Consider the following 12753-nt stretch of genomic DNA (forward strand, 5'->3'; position numbering starts at 1 on the left):
TTCCTCACTCCCTTACTGGAGTTTCCTGGGGTCATCTTCCAAGTAAACTACTTGCACGTGAATCTTCATCTCAGGGTCTGCTTATGAGAGAAACCAATCTAAGGCCACAAAAAGGTTAAGAAATTTTTTAAATCCAGATTTTTTTTTTGATGTAAAAACTTTCCAAGTAGTTGTCTTCCAAATTTCTTGGCATACGTCTTTATAACAAAGACCGGAAAAAACAAGTGAAACGAGTATATTTGTGACAAGCTGGGAGCCCTGAGCTTCAAAGGCAAGCTTAGACAACGAACTGAGGGGCAGGGGGAGGAAGAGACCGTTCAGAAGGGGAGAGGGGTTACAGGACCTGAATCGCAGGGAGCCCTCAGGCACCATTCCGGGAGCAGCAGCGGCAGGCTGGTACTAGCATTCAGCCACAGTTTCCTCAGGGAAAAGCAGCCAGCCACACAGCCTACTCACACCCCCAGAACCTGAGAAGAACGGCGCTCTCGGCAAAAGCTAAGTAAAAGTACTTGCGTATATTTTAACGCGCCCTCCACCCCCAAGCCGGCCTCAGCGGCTGAATTCCCTGGGCCTGAGATAGGCACTGTTGAGCACCTAGAGCCATCCTCCCGGCCTTGGGGAAGGAAAAAATTTGCAATTGAGGGAAAAGATAATTTGCTAGTTCAACCAACTGGGGGAGCTCAGGACACAAGCGGCTCCTATCCGGGCATAAACCATCCACAGACTTTGAGTACCTTTCTCTTCTGCATGGACCTGTGTGGGCCTATTTCAGGAGAATAGGCCCTTGTTGGCAGACTCCAACCATTTCAGCTGTGCGGCAGAGAGGTGGGTGCTTGATGTTTGACATTGCTTTGCCTGTTAAACAAGGTGCTCACTTACCCACATCAGGGACCTAAGGATTAGCAGCTCCACTCAGGTCACCCAGCCACCTGTGACAGGGGTCCAAAGATAACTGGTACCTCCCAGTCCTTACAACCAAAAATTTGGGGTGCCCATGGTCTGTCTGCAGAACCGACCCACCTGCATGCTCTAGGGAACAGGGACGCTCTTTCCTCAGAGACACGTGGGGGTCGGTTCTCAGCTCCCTGCCTTGTTCAGAGCATGACCCCCGCTGCAATCAAATAGCGGTATATACGCCAGTCACCCCTGCTGCTCTAAGACTGTAGGACAGAGCCTGTACCACACACTTGATGATCAGCTACCTGATGTCAGAGCTACAGGATGTCAGAGCTCCAAAGGCAAAAATAATCAAGCTAGCTCACTCAAGCAACCCATAGGGCTATACCACAACAAAACAAAGCAAGAAGCTATGACACAGTAAGCAAGCATAAACTAATACAATAACTTATAGATGGCTTGGAGACAACAGTCAATATCAAGTCACATAAAGAAACAGACCATGATCACTTCAACAGTCTCTCAAAACAAAGAATCCAGGGATCTTCTAGATGAAAGTACATTCCTGGAATTACCAGATGCAGAATACAAAAGTTTAATATACAGAACCCTTCAAGACATCAGGAAGGAAATGAGGCAATACACAGAACAAGCCAAGGAACACACAGATAAAGGAACTGAAGAAATTAGAAAGATTACTCAGGAACATAATGAAAAGTTCAATAAGCTGGAAAAACCTGTAGACAGATAGCAATCAGAAATTCAGAAGATTAACAATAAAATTACAGAAGTAGACAATGCAATAGAAAGTCAGAGGAGCAGAATTGAGCAAGTAGAAGCTAGAATTTCTGAACTTGAAGATAAATCACTTGGCACTAATATATTTGAAGAAAAATCAGATAAAAGAATTTCTAAAAAATGCAGAAACCTTAAAAATCATGTGGGACTCTATCAAGAGAAATAACCTACGAGTGATTGGAGTACCAGAACAGGGAGGGATGACAGAAAATACAGAGAAAATTGTTGAAGATTTGTTGGCAGAAAACTTCCCTGATATTGTGAAAGATGAGAAGATATCTATCCAAGATGCTCATTGAACTCCACATAAGGTAGATCTTAAAAGAAAGTCACCAAGACATATTATAATCAAACTTGCCAAAATCAAAGATAAAGACAGAATTATAAGAGCAGCGAGGGATAAACGAAAAGTCACCTACAAAGCAGAGCCAATAAGAATAAGCTCGGACTACTCAGCAGAAACCATGCAGGCAAGAGGGCAATGGGAAGACATATCTTAAAAAACTGAAGAAAAAAATTGCCTGCCAAGAATCATGTATCCATCAAAACTGTCTCTTAAATATGAAGGTGAAATTAAGACATTTCCAGATAAACACAAATTAAGGGAATTCGTAAAAACCAAACCAAACCTACAAGAAATACTAAAGGGAGTTCTTTGGTTAGAAAATCAATAATATCAGGTATCAACCCAAGACTAGAACACTGGCCAGAGCAACCAGAAGTCAACCCAGACAGGGAAATCCAAAAAACCAAAGCAAAATTATAAAAAAAAAAAAAGCTCAAAACAGGCTAACAGCAATGTTACTATATAAAAGAAGACAACATTAAAATAAAAAAGAGGGACTAAGAAATGTAATCATACACCTTCCATATGGAGAGGAAGATATGGCAATACAAAGAAATAAAAGTTAGTTTTAAATTTAGAAGAATAGGGGTAAATAATAAGGTAACCACAAAGGAGACAAACTATCCTGCTCATCAAAATAAAATACAAGGGAAAATACAGACTCACCAGAAACAAAATCAGCAACAACAAATATGAGGAAAGGACAATATATAAAGATAATCTATTAAGCACATAAAATTAAGTGGGCAAAAGAAACTGTCAACAACACACAAAAAAACACATCAAAGTGATAGCACTAAATTCAGACCTATCCATAATTACCCTGAATGTAAATGGACTACATGCACCAATAAAGAGACAGAGAGTGGCAGAATGGATTAAAAAACAAGATCCGTCTATAGGCTGCCTACAAGAGACATACCTTAGACTTAGAGACACAAACTAAAACTCAAAGGATGGAAAAAAATATATCAAGCAAACAACAATCAAAAAAGAGCAGAAGTAGCAATATTAATTTCTGACAAAATAGACTTTAAAGTTAAATCCACCAGAAAGGATAAGGAAGGACACTATATAATGATTAAAGGGACAAAACACCAAGGACATATAACCATATTAAATATTTATGCACCCAATGACAGGGCTGGAAGATACATAAAACAAACTCTACCAGCATTGAAAAGTGAGATAGACAGCTCCACCATTATACTGTGAGACTTCAACACACCACTTAGGGTGAAGGACAGGACATGCAGAAAGAAGCTCAATAAACACACAGAAGATCTAAATGCCACAGTCAACCAACTTGACCTCATAGACATATACAGAACACTCCACCCAACAGCAACCAAGTATACTTTCTTTTCTATTGCATATGGAACATTCTCTAGAATAGACCACACGTTAGGTCATAAAGCAAGCCTTAGCAGAATCCAAAACATTGAAATATTGCAGAGCATCTTCTCTGACCATAAGGCCATAAAAGTGGAAATCAATAACAGGAAAAGCAGGGAAAAGAAATCAAACACTTGGAAACTGAACAATACCCTGCTCAAAAAAGACTGGATTATAGAAGACATTAAGGATGGAATAAAGAAATTCAGAGAATCCAATGAGAATGAAAACACTTCCTATCAGAACCTTTGGGAACAGCAAAAGCGGTGCTCAGAGGCCAATTTATATCAATAAATGCACACATCCAAAAAGAAGGGCCAAAATCAAAGAATTATCCCTACAACTTGAACAAGTAGAAAGAGAGCAACAAAAGAAACCCACAGGCACCAGAAGAAAACAAATAACAAAAATTAGAGCTGAACTAAATGAAATAGAAAACAGAAAAACAATTGAAAGAATTAACAAGACCAAAAGCTGGTTTTTTGAAAAAATCAACAAAATTGATAAACCACTGGCCAAACTGACAAAAGAAAAACAGGAGAGGAAGCAAATAACCTGAATAAGAAATGAGATAGGTGATATTACAACAGACCCAGCAGAAATTAAAAGAATCATGTCAGATTACTATGAAAAATTGTACTCTAACAAATTTGAAAACCTAGAAGAAATGCATGAATTCCTAGAAACACACTACCTACCTAAACTAAAACAAACGGAGGTAGAACAACTAAATAGACCCATAACAAAAGAAGAGATCGAAAAGGTATTCAAGAAACTCCCAACAAAAAAAAAGCCCTGGCTGGGACAGCTTCACTGCAGATTTCCACCAAACTTTCAGAGAAGAGTTAATACCACCACTACTAAAGGTATTTCAGAGCACAGAAAAGGACAAATACTACCAAACTCATTGTATGAAGCCACCATATCCCTGATACCAAAACCAGGTAGGTAAAGACACCACAAGAAAAGAAAATTATAGACCTATATCCCTCATGAACTTATGCAAAAATCCTCAACAAAATTCTAGCCAAAAGAATTCAACAACATACCAAAAAAATAATCCACCATGACCAAGTGGGATTCATACCAGGTGTGCAGGGATGGTTCAACATTAGAAAAACAATTAACGTAATCTACCACATAAATTTTTTTTTTTACCACATAAATAGAACAAAAGACAAGGATCACATGATTTTATCAATTGATGCAGAAAAGGCATTTGACAAAGTTCAACACCCATTCATGATAAAAACTCTCAGCAAAATAGGAATAGAAGGAAAATTCCTCAACGTAATAAAAGGGCATTTATACAAAGCCAACAGCCAACATCACTCTAAATGGAGAGTGCCTGAAAGCATTCCCATTGAGATCGGGAACCAGACAAGGACACCCTTTATCACCGCTCTTATTCAACATTGTGTTGGAGATCTTAGCCAGAGCAATTAGGCTAGATAAAGAAATAAAGGGCATCCAGGTTGGCAAGGAAGAAGTAAAAGTATCTCTATTTGCAGATGACATGATCTTATACACAGAAAACCCTAAGGAATCCTCCAGAAAACTACTGAAACTAAGAGTTCAGCAGAGTATCAGGATATGAGATAAACATACAAAAATGAGGTGGATTCCTCTACACCAACAAAAAGAACATCAAAGAGGAAATCACAAAATCAATGCCATTTACAGTAGCCCCCCAAAAGATAAAATACTTAGGAATAAATCTTACTAGAGATGTAAAAGACTTATACAAAGAAAACTAAAGTACACTTCTGGAAGAAACCAAAAGAGACTTACGTAAGTGGAAAAACATACCTTGTTCGTGGATAGGAAGACTTAACATTGTAAAAATGACTATTCTACCGAAAGCAATCTATACATTTAATGCAATTCCGATCAAAATCCCAATGACATCCTTTAATGAGATGGAGAAACAAATCACCAACTTCATATGGAAGGGAAAGAAGCCCTGGATAAATAAGGCATTACTGAAAAAGAACAACAAAGTGGGAGGCCTTACTTTACCTGATTTTAGAACCTATTATACCGCCACAGTAGTCAAAACAGCCTGGTACTGGTACAACAACAGATACATGGACCAATGGAACAGAATTGAGAATCCAGACATAAATCCATCCACATATGAGCAGTTGATATTTGACAAAGGCCGAAAACAGTTAAATGGGGGAAAAGACAGTCTTTTTAACAAATGGTGCTGGCATAACCGGATATCTATCTGCAAAAAAATGAAATAAGACCCATACCTCACTCCAAGAACAAAAACGAGCTCGAAATGGATCAAAGACCTAAATATAAAATCTAAAATAATAAAGATCACGGAAGAAAAAATAGGGACAACGTTAGGAGCCCTAATACATGGCATAAACAGTATACAAAACATTATTAAGAATGCAGAAGAAAAACTAGATAACTGGGAGCTCCTAAAAATCAAATACCTATGCTCATCCAAAGACTTCACCAAAAGAGTAAAAAGACTACCTACAGACTGGGAAAAAGTTTTAGCTGTAACATTTCTGATCAGCGCCTGATCTCTAAAATCTACATGATACTGCAAAAACTCAACTACAAAAAGACAAATAACCCAATTAAAAAATGGGCAAAAGATATGAATAGACACCTCCCTAAAGAAGACATTCAGGTAGCTAACAGACACATGAGGAAATGTTCACGATCGTTAGCCGTTAGAGAAACGCAGATCAAAACTACAATAAGACTTCATCTTACTCCAACAAGGCTGGCATTAATCCAAAAACCACAAAGTAATAAATGTTGTAGAGGCTGTGGAGAGATTGGAACACTTCTACACTGCTGGTGGGAATGTCAAATGGTACAACCACTTTGGAAATTGATTTGGCGCTTCCTTAAAAAGCTGGAAATAGACCTACCATACGACCCAGCAATCCCACTCCTTGGAATATATCCTAGAGAGATAAGAGCCTTTACACAAACAGATATATACACACCCATGTTTATTGCAGCACTGTTTACAATAGCAAAAAGATGGAAGCAACCAAGGTGCCCATCAATGGATGAATGGATAAATAAATTATGGTATATTCTCACAATGGAATACTACACATCAATAAAGAATAGTAAGGAATCTATGAAACATTTCATAACATGGAGGAAACTGGAAGGCATTATGCTGAGTGAAATTAGTCAGTTGCAAAAGGACAAATATTATATAAGACCACTATTATACGAACTTGAGAAATAGTTTAAACTGAGAAGAAAACATTCTTTTGTGGTTACGAGAGCAGGGAGGGAGGTAGGGTGAGAGAAGCGTATTCACTAATTAGGTAGTAGATGAGAACTACTTCAGGTGAAGGGATAGATAACACACAATACAGGGGAGGTCAGCACAATTGGGCTAAACCAAAAGCAAAGAAGTTTCCTGAATAAACTGAATACTTCGAAGGCCAGTGTAGCAGGGGCAGAGGTTTAGGAACCATGGTTTCAGGGGACATCTAAGTCAATTGGCATATTAAAATCTATCAAGAAAACATTCTGCATCCCACTTTGAAGAGTGGCATCTGGGGTCTTAAATGCTAGCAAGCAGCCATCTAAGATGCATCAATTGTTTTCAACCCACCTGGATCAAAGGAGAATGAAGAACACCAAGGACACAAGGCGATTACAAGCCCAAGAGACAGAAAGGGCCACATGAACCAGAGAGTACATTATCCTGAGACCAGAAGAACTAGATGGTGCCCGGCTACAACCAATGACTGCCCTGACAGGGAACACAACAGAGAACCCCTGAGGGAGCAGGAGAGCAGTGAGATGCGGACCCCAAATTCTCATAAAAAGACCAGACTTAATGGTCTGGCTGAGACTAGAAGGATGCTGGTGGTCATGGCCCCCAGACCTCCTGTTGGCCCAGGACAGGAACCATCCCAGAAGCCAACCCTTCAGACATGGATTGCAGGATAATGGATTGGAGAGGGGTGCTGGTGAGAAGTAAGCTTCTTGGATCAGGTGGACACTTAAGACTATGTTGGCATCTCCTGCCTGGAGGGGAGATGAGAGGGTAGAAGGGGTTAGAAGCTGGCGAAATGAACACGAAAAGAGAGAGTGGAGGGAGAGAGCAGGCTGTCTCATTAAGGGGAGAGTAATTGGGGGTATGGGCTGGGAGCAAGGTGTATATAAGTTTCTGTGTGAGAGACTGACTTGATTTGTAAACTTTCACTTAAAGCACAATAAAAATTATATAAAAAAAAATTTCTTGGCATAGATGAGTGAGCATCTCAAGCACGCATTCATTTGTTAAACATCTCAGTTGGTATTCTGTCAATTCTTGGAGCCTTGTTTTTCGTCAATGCCTTCAGTGCAGCTCGGACTTCCTTCAATACCATTGGTTCCTGATCACGTGCTCGCTCCTGAAATGGCTGAACGTCAACCAATTTTTTTTGGTACAGTGACTCTGTGAAATTTGGAAAACACCTGCCTGGCCAACTGACTGGAAGAAATCCGTAGTTGTGCCAATTCCAAAGAAAGGTGATTCGTTGTGATCCAACAGAATGAGGAAATTATTGAAAAATATCATTAATATCCCACACAAGTAAAATTTTGTTGAAGATAATTCAAAAATGGTTGCAATAGTACATCGACAGGGAGCTGCTAGAAATTCAAGCCAGATTCAGAAAAGTATGTGGAACAAGGGATATCATTGCTGATGTCAGATGGATCTTGGCTGCAAGTAGAGAATGCCAGAAAGATGTTTACCTGTGTTTTATTGACTATGCAAAGGCATTCACCTGTGTGGATCATAACAAATTACAGATAACATTGCAAAGAATGGGAATTTCCTAACACTTAATTGTGCTCACAGGGAATCTGTACATAGACCAAGAGGCAGTCATTCAAACAGAACAAGGAGCTACTGCGTGGTCAAAATCAGGAAAGGTGTATGTCAGGGCTGTATCCTTTCACCATATTTATTCAATCTGTATGCTGAACAAAAAATCCAAGAAGCTGGACTATATGAAGAAGCATGTGGCATCAGGATTGGAGGAAGACTCGTTAACAACCTGTGATGTGCAGATGACCCAATCTTGCTTGCTGAAAGTGAAGAGGACTTGAAGCACTTACTGATGAAGATCAAAGGCTATAGCCTTCAGTATGATTATACCTTAACATAAAGAAAACAAAAATCTTCACCACTGGACCAAAAATCAACATCATGATAAGCGGAGAAAAGATTGAAGTTGTCAAGGATTTCATTTTACTTGGATCCATAACCAGGCTCATGGAAGCAGCAGTGAAGAAATCCAGTGATGTATTGCATTGGGCAAATCTGCTGCAAAAGACCTTTTTAAAGTGTTAAACAGCAAAGATGTCGCTCTGAGAACTAAAGTGTGCCTGACCCAGTGTGCCTGGTATTTTCAATTGCCTCATGTACATGCGAAAGCTGGACAACAAATAAGGAAGACGGAGGACTTGATGCCTTTGAATTACGGTCACAATCTCCAGATTCTGGGTAGAGGTCCCTTGACCCTGCGCTTCGACTCTGCCTTCCTGGGCCACTGGGACGGCAACTTTGCTCCCTCATATTTGGACAGCCCCGTTCTCCTAGACTATCTGAGTGGTAACCCTATCCTCTCACCCCCAGCAGGCCCCATTCTGCCCCTTGGGCATGGCAGCTCCACCCCCTCAGCTTTGGGCAGCGGATCTAGGTCCATCCCACTGGCACACGTGAAAGGCAGCCCTACTCTCCAGAACTGAGTTGGTGAGAATCTGATTCTTTGAAATCTAGGAAGCCATGGCCCCACTCTTTGAGAACCAGCAGGCCATGGTTCCACCCTTCAAGGCCGCAAAGGGTTGTGGCCCTACTGTTTGAGACTGCAGCAGCTCTCGTCCTGTGCTACTTGTCTCTTCAGCTTCTGCTTCCTGGTTCCTTGGCCTCTTGGCCCCTCGGGCCTCATGGGCTGGCCTCCTTGGGTAAGTGTTACAAAGCTCTTTATCTCCACCAAGAAGTGCCTAGAGGCACACCACTCCATCAGTTAACTTCAGCCAGGAGGCACTCAGCTCTCTTGCTTTGTGGGTCAGCAAGCCTAGCTCCACCGATAAGTGCCCAGAGGCACCACACTTCACAATGAAGCCTCTTGTCTGAAGGCAATCAGCTTTCTTGCTCCACGGGTTGGCTCCTGCATCATCTTACACTGGTCTCCTGGTTCTGCCACTCCTGTTTCTCTTCTGCTGCTTCTTGCCATCTGTGCCATCTCAGGTGTTACAGTTCTCCTTACTTCCTTCTGAGCCCTCGCCAGAATTGTCTTCGATGTCCATAATTCCACCAATAGTCTCTTCCAGGCAATCCAGGCTTTTACTATTAGCACTTTAAAACTCTTCCATCCTCTACCTATTACTGAATTCCAAAACCACTTCCACATTTTAGGTATCTGTTAGAGGAGCACCCCACTCCTGGTGCCAAATTCTGTCTTACTTATCTAGTACTGCTATAACAGAAATACCACAAATGGATGGCTTAACTAACAGAAGTTAATTCTCTCACAGTTTAGGATGCTAGAAGTCCAAATTCAGGGCATTAACACCCAGAGTCTGGAGGGCAGGGCCATTGCCTAAATGATCTCAGAGAAAAGAAGATTATTTTCAAGACTTGAAAGCTAACATAATGTGTTCTGCTGGGTTTTGGACTTGCTTGGTGCCTGTTATTCCTTCTTTCCCTCCAATGTCTCCCATTTATAAGGAAAATGTCTACATTGTGCCTGTTCCACCATTTTACTTTGAAAGCAGATAACTTGTATTCTAGATTTCACAGATGAAGAGGAATTTTGCAGAAGGTGGGATTTTGGACTTGGAGTTGATTTAAGACCTCTGGGATGATATGGTGGGGTGAGTGTGTTTTACATGTGGCAAAGGCATGAATTTCAGGGGGCCAAAGGGCAGAATGTTATGGATTGAATTGTGTCCCCCTAAAATATGTGTCGACTTGAGTAGGCCATGATTCCCAGTGTTGGGTGATTGTCTTCCATTTTGTGATCTGATATGATTATCCTATGTGTTGTAAATCCTAACCTCTATGATGTTAATGAGGCAGGATTAGAGGCAGTTAAGTCAATGAAGCAGGACTTGATCTACAGGATTAGGTTGTACCTTGAGTCAATCTCTTTTGAAATATAGAAAAGAAAATCAAGCAGAGAGGAGGAGGACCTCATTACTACCAACCAAGAAGAGCCAGGAGCGGAGCTTGTCCTTTGGGCTCAGGGTCCCTGCACTGAGAAGCAACTTGACCATGGAAGATTGATGACAAGAACCTATCCCCAGAGCCAACAGAGAGAAAAAAACCTTCCCCTGGAGCTGGTGCCCTAAATTTGGACTTCTAGCCTCCTAAGCTGTCAGAGTATAAACTAGCTTGTTAAAGTCATCCACTTGTTGTATTCCTGTTATAGCAGCACTAAGTAACTAAGACAGGAGGTCTGAGGTCACGGTTTCATGGGAAATCCCAGTTAATTGGCCTAATAACCTGCTCAGTGCTTCTGTTCTACCTCCTAGTTGGTTGCGTAGTGCCTGGGGTTTTAAAAGTTTGCAAGTTTCCATCCAAGGCACAACAATTGGTATTTATTCTCCTGGAACAACAGAGGAAGAAGGAGAGTAAGGAATAAGAGGAGGGTATAGAATGTCTGGCTAATTGCTCCATGAACCAGAGACCAGAAAATGTGGATGGCACCTGGCTACCATTACTGAGCATTTTGATCAAAGATTCTATAAAAGAATCCTGATCAATAGGAGAAAATGCAGAACAGAATTTTAAATTCTCATGGGCTCTCTCCTTTCCGGAGCCACAGAAGCTGGATAAACCCCTGGAACTATTACCCTGAGTTAATCTTTAAACTTTAAACCAAAAGTATCCCCTGAAATCTTCTTAAAACCAAATAGTTGAGCTTAACTTGTAAAAAAAACTCTGCCTTAAGCATTATGCTCTTTTAAGAACTATGTATATGGGGTCAAATTGACGATAGCAACTTAAAAAATTAAATAGGAGCCTTCAGGGCCAGTGAGTTTATGTTAATGGGGGAAGGGACTACTCAGAAAAAGAGGATGAGAATGATTGCACAACTCAAAGAATGTAACCAATGTCACTGAATTGCACGTGTAGAAACTGTTTAATTGGTGTGTTTTGCTGTGTATATTCTCAACAACAACAACAACAAAATAAATAAAAATTTTTATAAAGATTACAGGCAAGAATACCCCATGGAGAAGTTCTACTTTGTAACACATGGGGTCACCATGAGTCAGAGTCGACTCAAGGGCGACTAATGACAACAACAGCAATGATGAACGCGGCTGTTAGAACAGTAGTTCATACCCTTGGCTCCCTGCTACAAGCCTCCTTGTCCGAATGGGCCTTGACAGCCACCGCTCCCATCAGGGTAAGTCACACGCAGGCCTGTGGGAAGTCTCAGTGCAGAGCCACGCCCAGCAGCCAGGGAGGCACCCCATCAGCCCACACACCAAACTGGTTCTGCAGCCAGAGTGACAAGCCAGGACCTGCTAGCTTCAGGGTCTCAGAAGCAGACCCTTCTGGTACCCAGTCTGCAGCCTTCCCCAGGGCCATGACAGCAGCTACTGTTCCTCAGGATCTTAGCTCAGCTTACCTGGCCTCTGGTGAGGGTGGGTGTGAGGAGCTGGTGGGGGAGCAGTGAGCCGCCTCCGCGAGCACCTCTAGCCAAGCCAGCTTTCTAGGTAGTCATCCAATTTAGCTGCCCGAAGTACTGACAGGAGGCCCTGTCATCCAGTGCTGCATAAAGAAGACAGGCCAGCCCTAGAGGGCAGAGGGCTGCACCTGGCTGGGAAGCCCAGACAGGTCCGTGGCTGACAGGCAATACCTTACACCCTCAAGTCTCTAGTGGTACTTGCAGAGCCTGTGCTATTTTAGGTTTTTTTTTCATCCCTGCAGGCAAACTAGACTGGAGGAGTCTGATTAGAAGGGAAAGAACTGGTTTAACAGAGCTAGGGGTGGGGTTGGGGCATTGCTGCCCTGAATTGGTACCATAGCACCAGGCAGAGAGCCTGTGCCAATGTTTCTGAGGCTCAGGACTGGGTCAGGATTTCGGTACTGGCTTCTGAGTGACTTGTCAGACAAGACAGGCAAACAGAAGGACTTTGAGGTTTAGGGGCCAGCGGCTGTAATTCCTGTCTCAGGAATAATCATGACAATAATGATACCTTGTTACAAACGTGCTTTATAGTTTATAAGGTACCTTCACAGACATTATGTCATTTGATCCTTACTGTGGCCCTAGGGGGCGGGCAGAAGGAGAAGTAACTTTCTCAAGGTC

At 41.7% G+C, this 12753-nt stretch overlaps 1 protein-coding gene across 1 annotated transcript in view; it reads right to left on the reverse strand.

Moving 5' to 3' along the window:
- Positions 1–12088, reverse strand: part of PLAU (plasminogen activator, urokinase) — a 33184-nt gene extending 21096 nt beyond the window's left edge. The window contains exon 1 of the mRNA XM_049855776.1: positions 12070–12088. The gene's annotated coding sequence lies outside the window, so the exon portion shown is untranslated. The remainder of the gene's footprint in view (positions 1–12069) is intronic.
- Between the last annotated feature and the right edge of the window lie 665 nt (positions 12089–12753).

Source organism: Elephas maximus, chromosome 16 (assembly GCF_024166365.1).
Source record: "Elephas maximus indicus isolate mEleMax1 chromosome 16, mEleMax1 primary haplotype, whole genome shotgun sequence".
NCBI classification, from domain to species: Eukaryota; Metazoa; Chordata; class Mammalia; order Proboscidea; family Elephantidae; genus Elephas; species Elephas maximus.